The following is a 17403-nucleotide window of genomic DNA, read 5'->3' on the forward strand; positions in this document are numbered from 1 at the left end:
AGCCCGTTCACATTCATGTTCCCTTCATGAAGGTGTCATGCTATGGCCTGCATAGAGTAGTACTGCCCTCATTAATGAGGCGACCCCTTCACATATTCATGTTCCCTTCATGAAGGGGTCATGCTACGGCCTGCATAGAGTAGTACTGAACCTCATTAATGAGGCGGCTCCTTCCTTCACATGTTCCCTTCATGAAGGTGAGGGGTTGCAATGGTATTTGTGCGACAATCGTCATGCATGCTTCCTACTTCATGCTCTCTCGGTTAAAGGCAACACTAAAAGAGTCCGTTATTGCCTCAGAGAAATTCTATATGGTATTCAGAAATGCCCCCACTATGTGTCATCATTAAATCTCATTAGAAGGCCTTTGCCATCCACAGGACCTGATCTTTTGCATTGCTGTAAGCTGTAGGTTTTATAAACCCCCAGTAAACTTCTCTGTTTTTCTACTCCCTACCACTTTTCTAAAATTTGTAATTCAAAAACATTAGTTTCGGATTGATGCAAAGACATAACGTCAATTTTGAAAAAAGGAAAACAACCTACGATCAGACTGACTAGCCAATGAATTCCCCTCCACCGAGTCATATGCGATTCCTACCAACCGCCCAGGAGACACTCATCTCCAGATAACAATCCCGAGATTGTCCACACCAACCACTGGGGCAGGGATTCTAACCCACAGGTGGCGTGACCAATGTCTTCTCTGCATCTATCTTGAACCACACACAGCCTTATATAAACACCTACTGTCTGGTGCGACTGTCACTAAAGACTACTGCCCCAGGAGAACTCTCCACAATTAAGCCCTCCTGCACCTTTAAAAATGTGTGGTGACCTAGATGGCGTGACAAGTCCTGTTTGATCCCCTTGCTGAAGTTGCCGATACAATCTCAAGTCTGTCCATTGGTTGATCAATTTCCAACACACGAAACAGCCTATTCGCAGTGCAGAGTCAACATGGAGAGATCAAAGGCCAGAGGACAACGTCATTTACAAAAGTCTCCTAAAGACCCACAGAAAGACACCATAACAGACATGACTTATCCACCACCCAAGCAAACGTTCCAAGCCCATAACCAGTCTTGCCCATTACAGAGCCAGACCATGTTTCCGTTTTCTTTAACACCCACTCAAAATCTGAAAGGCCTGAAGTCCACACTAACTCTGTCGCCAAAATCCCGTGGGCCACTAATCAATCTTTTATTCCAAACTGCAATACCCACATCTCTTAAGGAAGGGCCTGTTCCCAATTACTAAAAAAGTAAATCTTGATGCCACCTGGATCAAAGCCAACTACTGATCAATCTATAGGATCATGGGACACATTACCAATCAAAAAAGGGGGGGGGGGGGCACTACCAAGTTTCAATATTTGCTGTAATGGTGAATTCAAATTCTAAGGAGCATGCAATAGCAGCAACCTTATCTACGCAATTAAATGCCCTTGTGGCCTATATTATATAGGAAAATCTAAATGCATGGCCAAAACCAGATGGAACAAGCACAGATCGTGCATCAGGAACTCAAATATGAACTCTGCATTGGCAAGACATTGGGTTGAAAAGAGACATCATTTGTCTCAAATAAGGTTCCAAATTCTGAAGTTGCGAGTATGAACAATCCCCATGAGGACATCAGCCTCAAACTCGACAGGAGAGAGACTTTTTGGATAGATTGGTTGGGGTCCTTGAGCCCTCATGGCATGAATGAAGAAATCAATGTCTTTTGTTACATTTGATCCATTAACATATGAGGTCTCAACATTAAGATGTGCAGTCTACATATTGTAGTGTTGTCGTTACTGTTTATATTTTGTTGTCTCCAGAATGGGGTTTTGCCTAAGAGCAGTAACATTTGTCATTTTATCTTAATAATATATGTGTACAGTTCTACAACCAGATTGAATATCACAGATCTGAAAACATGCATCATAATATACTGCTTACATAATTTTGAGAATATCAATATGAGTCAATACACCTTACTAATGCGTGATTAGACTTGCTTAAATTCTGTAGATAGATTAGATATTTGATCGTTTAACAGAAATACCTTGTGCATGGTACGACTAGTATTTCACTTGCATTGCTGTACCGAAAGTAAACAGAGTTTTACTTTTATTGCTGCATATAATGTGACTATGCGAGGGATAACACGGATTCTGCTTCTATGTTTCAATATCTAACCACTTATTACATTATACACATTTAATCATTTGGACTACAGTCAATCGGCATTATGGATTTGCTTTGTTAAACTTAATTGACAGATTATGTTCCACCCTGAGCCGAATCTACAGTCCGGCTTTCTGGATTACACGTAGGTTAGCCAATTTAGTTCACCCGTTTAAGTCACCAGGTTTACTACTTCTTGAATACAGGCAACATTAATGAAAGGTTAAATATCAACGAATTATAACAAGCTGATAGCGCGCCCATTTCTGAATCGCTGCCGCACCAAGAAGAGGTAAGCAGTGACCCTACACAATAAGTGAAGATAACAGCTCTTAGGACTTTTAATAAACAGTGACTCAATTGATCATCCATTTCTTAACAGACCTCTTTAAGGGTCTTATTGGGGAGGCATTCAGAACACTATCTGAATTTGTTTGTTAGTAGAACACGTAACACCGGCACAGACTGTGGAGGCAAGCGTTTTCCTTAGGCACATTTTGCACACACTTTGTTGCAACGATCTCACAGCGTTTTGATACTCCTATTTGTTTGATTTGTAGATAGTTGGAACACGGAAGTATACAACATTTCTCACAAAAATTCGTACTATTTTTGACCGGCTGGTCACAAGATTGAGGTACTTTCCTGACTTTGATCAAATAGGTATTTGATGCATAATGACAAACGTTGTTATATTATTACATGATTTTGTTTCTTTTTTTCCTTACCCCACATACGTTACTATTGGCTGCACATTTGAACTGTGGTATGTTTATGTTTCCATTGGATTTCCATCATTATTGATTTGATATTGATTACGCCATAATTGCATGAACTGGTCATATCACTGTTTGATGAATTAATGTTATGATTTATTGTGATTACATCGAGGGCTCAATCCTGACGAAGGAGTAAATATCTCCGAAATGCATTGGCACAGAAGCTCTTGATACATTGAGGCTACAGATGTCCTCCTCTTCTGTTCAAGAATTAAATAACTCATTTGACTGAGCACGCTTAAGAGATTGTCTTTACTTTAAACAATTTAGCTAGAGAATACTGGAACTTTTTCGTATAATAATTTGTTGAACCTTTGTGAATATTGCAGTAACCCCAACTGGGGTGCAGGATGTGAGTGACTGATTAGCTGAGTGGATTCGCATTCAGTTTTCCTCGTGCGACACATTTCAAATCAACCACCCTTCATACATTAGCTAAGAGCACAGATAAGGTGGTGTTGAGACAATTTCCGGCTCTTGCATCTTCAACATTGCTTCACTCTTCTGCAATTAAGATTTAGGGTGTTACATGAGAAAGAAACAGCTCTTGGGGTCTCAGGATGGCGCACATAGGCTGGAGGACAAAGATCACATAGGTCTGCTGGTCAGGTTTGACCTCCTTGCATCCCTTAAAGTCTCTTAACAATCAAACCTTTTGCTAGATTCATTGCTGAACCGCCTCCACAATAACCTGATGTGGTTCTGCTCTTTTCTTCAAGAAACTCCTACAAAGTGAGACTCCCAATCTTGTGGGGCCAGCTGTCCAGTGGTGTCCCCCAATGAACATCCCTTCCCCAATCAAGACTGTGCACCAGTAGGATAGAAATTATGTAGAAAGACAGGCAAGGCCAACCCTAATTGCCTGTGGTTGCACCCTACGCTTCTGGCCACAGCCCAGCGGTGTACGAGAGTGCACATTTGCCGATTTGAAGCAAATAATGAGTGTTGAATGATTTGGTAGATCTGTAAAGGTTATCCAGGTCACGCATAGTAACCAACTGAATGCCTTGTCAATCATGGACTACAACCTGGACCCCAAGCATGTAACTTTATTACATAGGCTCTTCTGTGGCTGTTATGAAGTTTTACAGTTAGCATAAGGTATTAGGCAGATGCTCTGGCTGGGGCTGGGCGATCTATATCAATATATTTTCTAAATTGATATAGAACGGGACTATTGTTAACATTGAGATCATATATAAATATATACACACACATTTCATATACTAAAAGAAATGTATTTACATTTGGATATTTACACGGCTGTGTGCATTCGCAAACAGGAAGAGATTCCCTGTGTTTGCACTTTATTTTGTTCAATGTCTTATAAATAAAAGGTGTTTGTGACATCTCACATGGAGTTGGTGGTTTACAAATGAACATTTAACCCACATGAACATGGTTTATTACTATTCAGCCCAAAATTATCGAGATAGGACTTTTGGTCCATATCGCCCAGCCCTAGCTATCCAGTTGCAGGTGTGAAATCATGTAGTCGTCTTGGTTTTTATGCTCACATTACATTGCATTCTGGTACACGGACACCTGTATAGGAATGCAAGCGATGTGCTAAAATGCAGGACTTAAAAGAACATGGCTTGAGATGCCCGTTTCTGCATATTTGAATTCATCGAGACGGTGAATGAAGCAGGTTGGTGTGAAAGGTGGACACTGGTTTGTCTGCATTAGTGTGGTTAGAATGTTCACGCTTCCCAGTTATTTGGCATGCAGATAGTGTCGTGCTGTGGGAGGGAAATAATTTGCCCACATATGATTTAATAAAGATCTTGTGAACTGACTGCTTCATAGAGAGTTGAGAGCATGTCTACACAACCAACACAAGACTTCTAAGGAGGGGAGGCTCAAGACCAAGAAATTGAGGCAATACTCCAAATATTGGTTGAAAGATCATAAGAGGACAAAGATGCTAGAAGTCAGAATAATGAAGAAGTCCAAGTTTTGGCAATCAGCCAATGACATTTCCTATCAAACAGCTATACAAACAAAACTCCAATCGGGTAACCTGTAGCATCACAATCTTTTCGCTCATCAAACTACCATCACAGGATCAATCTTATGCTTCTTACATCTGCGATGCAAGTCGGGAGTACAAAGGATCCATACAATATTATTACAATCTTATCTCAACTTAAAATACTCTCAAGCCCCCAGATAAAGTAATTGAGCTATTAAAAGCGGACCTGAGAATGATAGCAAATGGGATTCCGGAAACTACCCAGACATGGACCAAAAGTGCTAGAATTCCAATGTACAAAAGGGGTCAAAGATGTAATCAGATAATGTATCACCGAATAGAACACACGACACAAACCTATTTGTAAAAATACACTTGCAGCAACCAGTCCTTTAGTGGAGACATCACAGGTGCTATCCCCTCTTCAAATCGGTTTCAGGGTTGGTCAGGGTACCACCGCTTGCAGCCAAATTACTGAAAGACTATGGATCAAGTTGGCTCAGCGGGGAATACCGTTAGAGCTGCTGAATAAGATTACCACAAAACTACTGTCAATTTCAGGTTGAATAGGCAAGAGGGGAAACCACCCCAGAAATCACGACTTCCTGAGGATTAAAGCAGAGGTGTGGGCTGGTTCCAAATCAGTAGCCAACTAGCATGTTGCTGATCTGCCACAGGAGTAAAACACATATAGAGGTGTACTCCTGAAGTTACGGGTTTGAAAATGATGCCATAGTTCTGCTAGGGCAAACCCTGGTTCATGGGGTAGTTAGTTAAAAGGGTTCATAAAAGTCACTTGCCCCCCAAATCCTTCATATGCACACATACACCAGGTCTTACTTGCCATGGGCCAGTGATCACTCACAGCTGGCTGGTGGGTATTGCACACATTTGGAAGGGTCCTTTATACCCTTTATTCTCACACAGTCGATAAAACGAGCACCGCTTAGTTAGGCAATATTAACATCTGGTATTTACAATTAAATGAGAGTGGCCTATAAACACTCACTTGGGTAGTCACTGGAAGGCACAAAAGTACCCCTCGCTACTGCCATGTAAAGGGACATCCACCCTTTCTGCCCTAGATCAAGTGAATAAGGCGCAGGCCCACTCCGTAGAAAAATGCGGACTACACCACTGCGGTATGCTTTTAACCCTTAGTTGAGGACACTCAAAGATCCATGGAACTCATGCGAGCCTCGCTCGTACAGTGCCTTGTCCACAGCATTGAATGGATGCATGTTACATATGTTTATGAAGTGCTAAACCTGGCATGGTCATCTAAGTGATACAAATAGGAGTATAGTCCAGCTGAAGAAGACATCACCACCACCACCTAGGACTGCTTGGGATCAGTGACATCAGCTCTTTGTGCACTTAAAATACCGATAAGATATCCTAGTAGGTTCGGTACTCGCTATTGCATTCTGTGTGCGATCTACATGTCACAGGTTCGAACCCTGACAAAGCCAACTCAGCCTTTCATCCTTCAGAGGTGGATAAATGAGTAAAGCAGCAATGTTTAGTGATCAAACCAAGCACAGTCACACCTTATTGCTACCACATGGCAATAGGTTCCATATGACATTTTCAGACAGTTCTGGCTTTTCAGTCAAAAACTCAGTATGCCAAGTCAGGTCTATACTTAGTATAGAATGATAAATTAGTACCTGCAGCAGATGCACTGACCAATCACAAGTACGGGACCATGCACGTGAACCCACTATCGCCACCCATGTTCTGTTGGGTCCTCAGGCACCTACCCACGTTTTACAATTTTTTTGTTTGGCCCCCCCACATGCCAGTGGCAGTCCGCAGCAGGCGCCACCCCCCCACTTACCTTTTCGTCTCCCGCTCCAGGCTGTCCGCTCAACCTCCCTCACCATGGACACAGAAAAGAGTTACTCCCATTTCCAATGGAGGCTGCCTTCTTTATTTTTTTTTAATGAAAACTGCACACGTGCAAGATGCACCAAGACCCATTCCCTTAAAAAAGGAAGAAAGAAAAGCAATTAGCACCCGAGGGAACCACATGGCGCCAATCACTCCTATGTGGTTAGCACTGGGTCAATAACAGCAATGAGCCCTTGTGAGTCGCTCGCTGCGCTCAAGGCTACCAGGATTGGGGTAGTGGGTCGTCATTCTCCGGGTCCACCCCACAAAACAGGAGTTGCCCATATAAAATGAAGCAAGCCTCAGAAAGCAAACAGCTGTAGGTAGAAGCGTCACCAGACCACTAGGGAGCAGGATGTACTCACCCACCACCCTTCAACCCTCAACCACCTCCAGAACTCACCCTCCCACCTGTACGGCTCCCACCATCCAGAGAACCACCCTTTTCAGAGTTCCCTCTCTCTCCCACAACACTTCCCTCGAGCTCAGACCCCAATTGCTCCATCCCAGATCTCACTCTCTCACAACTCCCCATCAGATCTCCCCCTCTCAGGTCTCAACTGCTCATAGCGCCTCCTCAGACCCCCCCCCTCCCAGATCTCACTCTCAGCACTCCCTCCTCCTCCCAGATCTCACTCTCAGCACTCCCTCCTTCTCCCAGATCTCACTCTCTCAGCACTGCCTCCTCCTATCAGATTTCAAACTGTATTCCCTCCCCCTCCCTCCCATGGTCTAAAAGGATGACTTTAGAGACCATCATGGGGTCATCGGATGATCATCGAACTACACTAGAAGTCATCCCCACATCATCAGACGTCATCACGCTGTTAAAGTCATCAGTAAATGTATCAGAATGGTGGGTGATCCCTATTTTAGAAAAATTTGATCACTTCAAGCGATTGCACGTTTGTCCCTGATGATTTGGGGATGATTCTGGGATGACCTGCTGATGAGGAGGTTTGTTCTTGATGATTTGGGGGATGACTTACGCATTACTTCAGAACATCAGAATTTGTAGGATGATATGCAGACCAATACAGATTGTCATTCCGCTTTTGCTTAGTTGCACTTATGCTGAATGACCCCCTCCCCCACTGTGACAAGGGAAAAGCTTGAGACTATGTTGGGCCAAAGTGGAAGCCAGAAGCCTAAACATAGCATGCACCCCCTGGGTGAGAATCCTTTGCCATCCCAGTCATAAGCAGGAACCCAGTACCCTCACAATCACCATGTGGCATGGGTAAAGCTTGAGACTATGTTGGGCCAAAGTGGAAGCCACAGGCCTAAACATAGCATGCACCCGCTGGGTGAGAATCCTTTGCCATCCCAGTCAAAAGCAGGAACCCAGAACCCTCACAATCAATACATTTCCATGCTGACTGCACCAATATATGCCAGTATTCACACAGTATTCATGTTTGCTTTGCGCATAATCCAATACTCAAGAACCATAACCAAAAGGACCTCCGGGATAAAAAAGAAAAACACACAGGATCCAGAAAAGAAAGAAGCAATAAACAAACGGAACCACGAATTCTCATCAACCGAGGTCTCAACTACCCACAACTAACCAAATACAAACAACAACAAACCACAAACAGCAAAGACTAAACCCAAAAGACCAGGAAAAACACTAATCGAAAGAGGATTACCACTCAAAGGAACACAACCCACACATCATGTCTCGCCACAAGAAAGACAAAGAAGCCAGAACAGACAACAGAAATAATAGAAGTCCCAAACCACTCGAGAAGGCACCGACCAGCATGATCCCACAACCCCAGAAAACTCGGCAAACATCTGAGATGGCCAAAGGAGACATACAAATAACAGAGCAAAGATAGAATACAATGCACGCAACCCGTCCACATACGACAAAAAAAACGGCACAGCAACACCAAACCAACAGCCAACAAGCGCCACAAATACAGACCCAACCAAGACACCAAATGGAACGTGACAACTAAAACGCTGTCCCAACCCGGTCTCCACCATGGACAATACCCGCCTGGAACAGAAACCCAACCAACAACAAACTGGTCAGAACAAACAATACTAACAACTCGAAAGGGAAAACAAGCAAACTGCACTGCAGCCTCCTCATTGTTAGATCCATGGCAAAACACTCAGCAGAATTCAATGACCTCTTAAGTAAAGGAGGCACAGACGTGCTCTTCCTTACCAGAACCTGGCTATCAGACAAATATAAAGCCATCGCGAACTAAGCAATACCCAACAATTATAAATGAATACATGCCAACAGATAAAACCGAAGAGGCGGAATCAATTATACACAAAAAACACACCCGAGCATCTCGAATCATCACAACCAACGCAGAAGACTATGAATCTCTCCTAATCAAGATAGAACTCAACGACCAATCTAACGACACCTCGACAATAACAATCTTCTGGGCCGGCTTCAGACCAAGACATGGGACAGAAACCGCCCTCTTGGACCTAAAAATCCAAATGGACGAGGCAAGGGACAACGGAAAGCCTGCTCTACTACTTTTGCATTTATCAGCAGCATTCGACCTAGTCTACCACAACATTCTAACCAACCATCTCACAAGAGCTGCTTCATGCTTCACTAAAGCCGCAGCCTGGATCAACTCCTTCCTGGCAGACAGATCCAGAAGGGTCTTTTCCCCCATCGCCTCAGCTGACCCTTCCCCTATCACATGTGGAGTCCCACAAGGCTCCTGTGTCTCCCCCACCTTCTACAATATATTCACGAAGCTGCTGTTTGACCATCTAGATGAACTATGCATTGCATATATACGAATTATGCAGATGATGCGCAAATACTTATCACTCTCTCTGGTGACTACAAATCAGACTCTATACTCCTAAACAAAATCTACAGTAAAATCCAGGCTTGGATGGCCAAACATGGCCTATGTCTTAACAACGACAAAACCAAGCTCCTTCTCATCGAATCAAAGTTAAGACTCAACAAGTCCCAAATACTCTTCGTTCAACATTGATGGCAACCTCAAAGTCGACAATGAAGCAAAAACTCTAAGCTTTTATCTAGATTTTGCCCTAACTCTTCAAAGACAAATCAATACAACTTCCTCATCAACTGCCTACACTTCAAAATTGATAAACGCCTGCAGACCATTTCTGTCCACTAATAGTCGCTTCATCCTCGCAAGAGCCTTACACTATACAAACTGGACTGTTGTAATACCCTCTACCTGGGCACCAGCCAGAGGAACCTTCATAAACTACAAGTATTACAAAATAACGCACTCAGATCTGCCATAGGTATTCCTCGAACTAACAATATTTCACATATTCGACGCAATACCGACTGGCTCCCTATCCAAGATAGCATCACCTTCAGAACGCTTAGGATTACTCACTAAATAATGCAGCTCCCAAATACCTAATGGACACATTTTCTAGAAAAGAGTCTACCAGACCAACCAGATCTAACTATGCCTATTGCCTTAACATACCTAAATACAAACTCAGCAGAGCAGGGGGAACCAGCTTTCCAGTGCTCGCGGCTAATACCTGGAACAAGTTACTGCTGGCACTCAGGAATGACCATATGTTCCTTTCATTCTGGAATAAAGTAAAAACCTGGCTGTTCTGGCAAGTAAGCCAATCTGTACTACTACCACTATGCTTGACCGTGACTACTAGACTCAGCCATCCTACCTAACTGCACATAGCTTAGTTTGACACCCCTAAACTGGCTCAGTCCCTCCCCAACCTAGTGCAGAAACTATGTTATTCTGTTATTATCCTACATTTGTTGTATATATCATCACTATGTATATATCTGAACATTATTGTATTATTATAAGATAAGCGCCCAGATACCTGTGGGTGCAGCGCGCTATACAAGCAAAGAAACAATCAACATAGTATTCCTCCTGATCTACAGACCATCTTCTTACAACCCCAACTTTGCAACAAAACTAGCGAACGAGGCTGCCATGCCATCAACCCACCACGACAACCTAGTCATACTGGGAGATTTCAACATATGGTTCGAAAAAGAAAATGTGTACAGAGCAAACTCACTCTGCACACTCCCGGAAACCTTGCAGTTCAAGCAAATAGATCAGCCCACGACGCCGGACACACCCTGGATGCAATTATCTGCAGGGAAGAACTATGCGCATCGGCACCACCTATCCCAATGGTGTGGCGTGACCACTACTGGATACCATTCTACATCACACCCCAAACCCGCCTACTGACCGGGAAGGAAATACTCCACACCAGCAAGAAATTAAACTGTAAGAACTTGGGCCTAGAGGCCCTAACAAATCTTCTAGACACAACCGTCCCAAGCAAAGAGATCCCTCTGATACATATATAGATACAACTGAAGACACACTCAACAATTGGATCACCAAGGCCCTTGACCAATTAGCACTAGCAAAAACATTCAAAGCAACACCAAAAAAAACCAGGCAGCAAAATGGTTCACAGAAGAACTGAAAAAACCAACCGCAAAATGGAAACAAAATGGAGAGAACAATACACCAGATAAGACAAAATAAAATACCAACGACAACTCAAACTGTACAAAGCAACAGTCCTCAAAGCAAAAAAACTCTCTACACCACAAGAATAGAATCAGCAAACAATCCACAGAAAGAACTCTGAGAAAAAAGAAAAAAAAAAACCTTCCTGCAAAAATTCCATAACTCCTACAAAAACACTTTAGGACAAAATCAATAACTGCCTGAGAGCAAAAATAGACAATACAGGAGACCATCAACCTGGCCGGGGCCACCACTGGACCAGAGGCACCAGACGAAACACAGATTACAGCAAAATTCATCTGCATAGAAGCAATCACAGAGGAAACTTTCGCCACACTGATCAAGGACACCAATCTTGCAGGATCTCTAAGAGACCCCTGCCCCCCAGACGTCTTCAAAGGAATCCTCAACCACAGAATCCCAGCGACACGCTTCCGGAACCTAATGAATCTATCACTCAAAAAAGGAATAGTACCGTCCTCCTTCAAATCAACATGCATCAAACCACTAATAAAAAAAAGGGGCGAAAGCGCAGAAGACCCAAGCAACTACAGACCGATATCCAACCTGCCCTACCCAGCTAAAATCCAATCAAAAGTTGGCTTCAGACCGATGAGAGGAACAGAATCAGCACTTCCATCGATAGAAGATGACCTAAAAATAAACACAGACAACACCCAAACGGCCATCCTTCTATTGGACATTTCAGCTGCTTTTGACACAATCAGCCACGCAACACCAATAAAAAGACTAATGGAATGTGTCAGGAATCCGCCCTAAAGTGGCTTACCTTATTCTTAACAAACCGAACCAAAAGAACCTACTTACCACCGTTCACCTCAAACACCAAAAATATATCATGCAGAGTCCCACAGGGTTCCAGCCTCTCCCCGCTAATTTCCAACATCTACATGTGCCCAATGATGAAAATCATTCGATCCCACCGACTTACCACCTACAACTATGCAGATGACACAATTGATTGTGAACAAACAGAACACAGGAACAAAATAACAACCCTCAACAACTGCCTCACAGACATATACAACTGGATAACGACAAACAACATCAAAATGAACCTGGCAAAAACAGGAATAATGCTCACCCACAGGGTTCCATAGAGGGAACCCACAATTGGACTGGCCAATCGGCATGGGAATGCAACCAGAGACTACCAATGTAGTAAACAACCTAGGAATACTCATGGACAACGGACTATCAGAGGAACTGCAAGTCAAACCAAACACCAAAAAATACTTCTTCCTCCTACAACTATTCAGAGGATTACTCACTACCTCTCCTTCTCCCACCGAACCCTCACATCATATCCCTGATACTCACAAGAATTACTTACGCAAACAGCCTCTACCTACGAATGCCAGAAAGACTCACCATCAAACCCCAAAGGGTGTAAAATACAGCAGCCAGGATCCTACTAAGAGAACACATCACTCATGCACTGAAAACCCTACACTGGTTACCAGTAAAAAAGCACATCAAATTCAAAGCAGTCTGCATCGCCCACAAGGATAGTTCAGGGAGGATAGCTCAGCGGCAACATGCTCACCTTGGAAGCAAGATGACACGGAGCAACACAGGTTCGATACCCGCTTAGAAACCTCTGGGTATTAAGCGCGTTACAAATAACCCATCATATAATATCACAAAGCCTTGCACAGACAGAGAAGGAGCGGAATTCCCCCAAGACAAGATTAGCAGGTGTCGCCCAGGAAGGGAACTAAGATTCAGCAACAATCTACAGATAGAGGTAAAACATAACAAAAAAAGGAAATTCGAACAGTGTTCTCACGTCTAATTGCTAACGCCTGGAACAAATTTCCTAAATTAATTAGAACCACAGAAGACTACATCACCTTCAGGAAACTGCTCAAAACCTGGCTATCCAGCAGACAATGACAACCTAGAAGGGACACCAGCAACAACAACAACGTAGAGAAACAACCAGAGAGGAAACAAGAGGGACCAAAGAACCGCAAACAAGAACCTGGCTAGATACCGTCAAGCGGCATCCAAAGGGCCGCCCCATAGAGAGACCACAACAAACTGACCTACTTTACTAACCCTCTTCCCTTGCAGCTCCTCCTACATAACCAACGCCTTTACACCAGATCGTGGACTAGCTACACTCAAACATACAGAGAACCATTACTATTCCGACATCCAGAGTGAACCACCCACAAAGCCCAATACCATCTAAAACAACACGCCAAGATGCCGGACTACCATACAGCTACAACCACCTGTGACTCTTGAATCAATCCCTTATAGACACTATCTAATCAGTGCACATGACCAATCCATCATAACCACACAACACTAACACAAAACTATCACACACCCGAAACATGGAATCTTACCCATACGGTTACAATGCGCGAGGCCGCTCACAAGTGCCCACATGCAAAACTCTCCCAGACTCCAGTTCCTCCCGGTTCTGAACCTATCTTCTCACCCCTTTCACCATTAACGCCCCATCCTACATTTTTGCAGAGCCTCGCAAGCGCCTGGAGACTGCCCCTGGGTGGTAGCGGTGCGGTACACATTCAACTTAACATAACATAATGCTAGTAATGATACTATAAGAAAACATGCCCATCATGGCTCTGCCTCACACTCCTGTTGGTTTTTCCTTTAAAAGTCTTGTCACAACAAGAAAACTGTCTGCATAATGCAAGCGAGTCTAGATGCGGAATAATGCTTATGTTTGCTTTACCCTGGATAGCCAGTGAAAAAAGCCACGCCACAGCAAGAAATGGCTCGACTAGCTGCCCTTAATGCCAGTCTAGACACATAACACTCATCATGCTTGCTTTGTCATAGAATCATCCCAGTAACAAATGCTGCAGCAAAGAATGGCTAGACTGGGTGCCCCAAAATGCCAGTGCAGTCACATAAAAGTACATTTTGTACTGGCATCTATGATGGATACCCATTAAAAAGTGATTGGGATTCCAAGATGGTGGCTGAGGGGAGAGTAGTGTGATCGTGGAGCTCCCCCCCACGGGGCCAAAGACAAAAAAGATAGAAAGAGCCTTCCCCAGGCTGGGATTTATCAATGTAGGCTGCGGTGGTGGAGTGCAACAGCCCGGATCGCTGGGGGACTTTGGCAGAGGCAGGTGTGCGGCCTTGGTCTCCGTGGTGTCTGAGGTGCAGGGGCACTGTGCCCGCGGCCGGTGCAGTCCAAGCTGAGAGGCACGCTCATAGACTGCAAGCAAGGAGAACCACTCAGGGAGACCCAGAGTGGCAGAGGATCCAGTGCGGCTGCGAGGTGGCGGAAAGCATACGCTGTTGGGTGGCGGAGGAGCCCGTTGGGAAGGAGCTGCCTGCGATATTGGAGGCCCACCGGGGCTGGATTCGTTGAGCGGGAGCTCCCCTGCTGGTGAGCACCAGCGGGAAGATCGAGGTGGGCCCGAGCCGCCCCTGTGCTAGAGAAGCAGCGACTCATCTGAGAGATCAGGAGGATCTGGAGGGGCCATACTCGTAGCCCACTGCTGAGAGCTGCGCAGCGGAGAAGGGCCCATGAAGCGGCCAATAGGCCCGGGAGGAGCCACACAGCAAAAGTCAAGAAGCAGGAAGGCGGTGACCCCGAGGGGCTCGACTCCCACTCCCCGCCTTGGGGAGAACCATCACAGGTCAGCGTGCGCCCTGGCCCAAGGAAAGGGTGCAAGCAGCCAGAGGCTGGCCAGTGTATGGAGTGATCAGCAGGCAGTGATCACCAGCTTTGAGCAGAGTGGCAGTGAGGAGTGGGGGAGCGTGGCGGAGGGCCCCAGCCCAAGCTTTGAAGCCAGCACTTTGCAGAGAAGACCAAGAGAGGCCCTGTGGTGTTATAGCTGGGGCGGCTGGAGACCCATTTGAGGTACATTTTGGATTTTGGAGCTGTATATAGTGCCTCAGCCAGCGCATCCCCATCCAGAAGAACAGTAAGAGGGATAAGGGAGCAAGAGGCGCACCACACATAGGAGACAGTGACCGGTGGGGTCCTAGCCTCCCTGGGCCAATCTGGAGGCCAAACAGAGGGGCTTAAGAGTCAATCTACATCCGTGATGGGCAAGGAAGAATAAGGGAGAGGGCATTTGGTCGGGCACAGGGCAGAGTGATCATGGCAGCAAGGCCAGAAGGAGGGTCATTTGAAACCAGATGAGGAGGACAAACAGTGGCTCACCTGTGCACAGTTAGAGGGGAGTTCCAACTCCCCCCTCCCCCGCACAGCCAAGAGCAGACCCACAAAGCAGTGGAGGGAGGAGGTTCCTAAGCCCTGAAAGAATGGCTAAAATAGGTCTAAAGGATGCGAAACAATATGATACGATATGGCATTTATAACGTGCCTATACACAAGTGTTTCAGGGATCAGGGAGAAGAGGAGTGGGCAGGGCTCCCCCATCAGACCTGCCTACACACTATGTCCAAAAACAAGGGGAAGGACATGCAAGCTGCCCCAAAGTCTGTGAAGAAACCACAGGAGGGTAATCTGCAGAGACTCTGGCGCAGAGACAGTGAGGTAACGGCTACGGGAGATCAAGGGTCCAGGGCAGGAGAGGATTTGGGGGCGCTGGTAGGCACTGCAAAAGATTAAGTGTCACCCAGGAGGTCCTTCGCCAATGCTTTCAGGATTCTGGGGACAAGATAGCGAACACCATTCAGTCGCAGTTGAGCATGATGCGAGCAGAACTAACCCAAACGTTGCAAGAGGTGAAGGGGGACATAACGAAACTAGGAGGAGCGGACCGATGCAGCGGAGAATGCCATAAAAGAGGTTGCAGGGGACACAAGGAAGATCGACGAGCTGGTAGAGCAATTAGCAAGGGTCACCCAGAATCTCGAGACCTGGAGCGAACACCTTGAAAACCATTTGAGAAGATCTAACTTCAAATTGAAGTGCCTTGCTGAGGCAGACAAGGATCTACATAGGATGGTGCAGGAAGTGTTCGCGGACCTGCTGGAGGTGGAAGACTGGTCGGGGATAGAGCTGGACCGCATACATAGAGTGGGGCCAAAGAGGGTAGAGCCAGTGGCCAGACCCAGAGATGTAGTGGTGGCCTTACACGAGTACGGGCAGAAGGAGAAGGTGCTGGCGGCTGCCAGGAGGGCCAGATCAATCAGCTGTAATGGCTCAGAACTTCCGCTATTCTAGGACCTAGCCCAGACCACCCTGGTGAAGTGTAGGATGATGGGCCCGGTGCTGTGTGCCCTAATGCAAGCGGACATACGCTATAAAAGGGACCTTTCCCTTTGGACTACTGTTCGAAAGGGAAGGGAAACAGCATCGGGTCACCACCTGCGAGGAAGGTACGAGGGTACTGAAGATGGAGGACAAAGGGTCACCAAGGCAAGAACAAAGACTGGCGAGAGAACCGCTCAAGAGGTATGTGTGAGTTGAGGAAGTTTTTCAACAAGGGGCTAAAATAAACAGGGCCTAGTTTAACACCCCCCCTCCGATGAGGGGGCAGGAGTTGAAGGTGCCCACACGCCCATCGACACTGGAGCACCACGCTGAGACAAAAGGGGGGGTTACAGGAAGGAATGTTGTAGTCTGCCTGGGGGAGGTAGTTAGGGGAAAGGTACCGGGGCGAGGTGGGTGGTACAGGATGTCTTGGCTTATCTACATGGGTCTAGGGGGACCCGCACAGCTTTACTCTGGGTTGTTACAAAGGCTCAATTCCAGATATGGTGGGTCGGGGGGGGGCTAGAGGCTGGTTGCGCCCGCCCAGAAGGGGGTGGGAGGGTGAAGGGGATTCAGGGTAGGATCCCAACGGCAGCCACTTATTAGTGCGAGCCGCACTGTAAGACGACCATGGGAAAGAGAGAAGTGCTTCGGGTGACCGCCCTAAAGGCAAGGGGGCTTAATTCTCTGGTTAAGAGAAGGAAGGTGGAACAGTTCTTGGGGCGGGGGAAGTTGTAGGAATTGTAGCCCTCAAAGAGACGCATGTTCACAGGTGAGACAGGGATAAAAATCAAGGGGTACCGCCATATGTTCCAATTCAATGCCCCAGGGAAGATGGGGGGGTGTTCATTGCTATTCGGGACATCCCAGGCTTCCAGGTCATAGC

General features: G+C 45.8%; 1 protein-coding gene across 4 annotated transcripts in view; it reads right to left on the minus strand.

Annotated features, from left to right (window-relative positions):
- The window catches only part of RING1 (ring finger protein 1), a 65112-nt gene that overhangs the window by 21009 nt on the left and 26700 nt on the right, over positions 1-17403 (minus strand). For 2 of the 4 annotated variants that reach the window (XM_069635241.1, XM_069635239.1), the window contains exon 2: positions 6772-6917. The exons of the other annotated variants lie outside the window; for them this stretch is intronic. The gene's annotated coding sequence lies outside the window, so the exon portion shown is untranslated. The remainder of the gene's footprint in view (positions 1-6771; positions 6918-17403) is intronic. 4 annotated transcript variants of the gene reach the window in all.

The sequence above is a fragment of the Ambystoma mexicanum genome, chromosome 13, assembly GCF_040938575.1.
Source record: "Ambystoma mexicanum isolate Mex_15411 chromosome 13, UKY_AmexF1_1, whole genome shotgun sequence".
NCBI lineage: Eukaryota > Metazoa > Chordata > Amphibia > Caudata > Ambystomatidae > Ambystoma > Ambystoma mexicanum.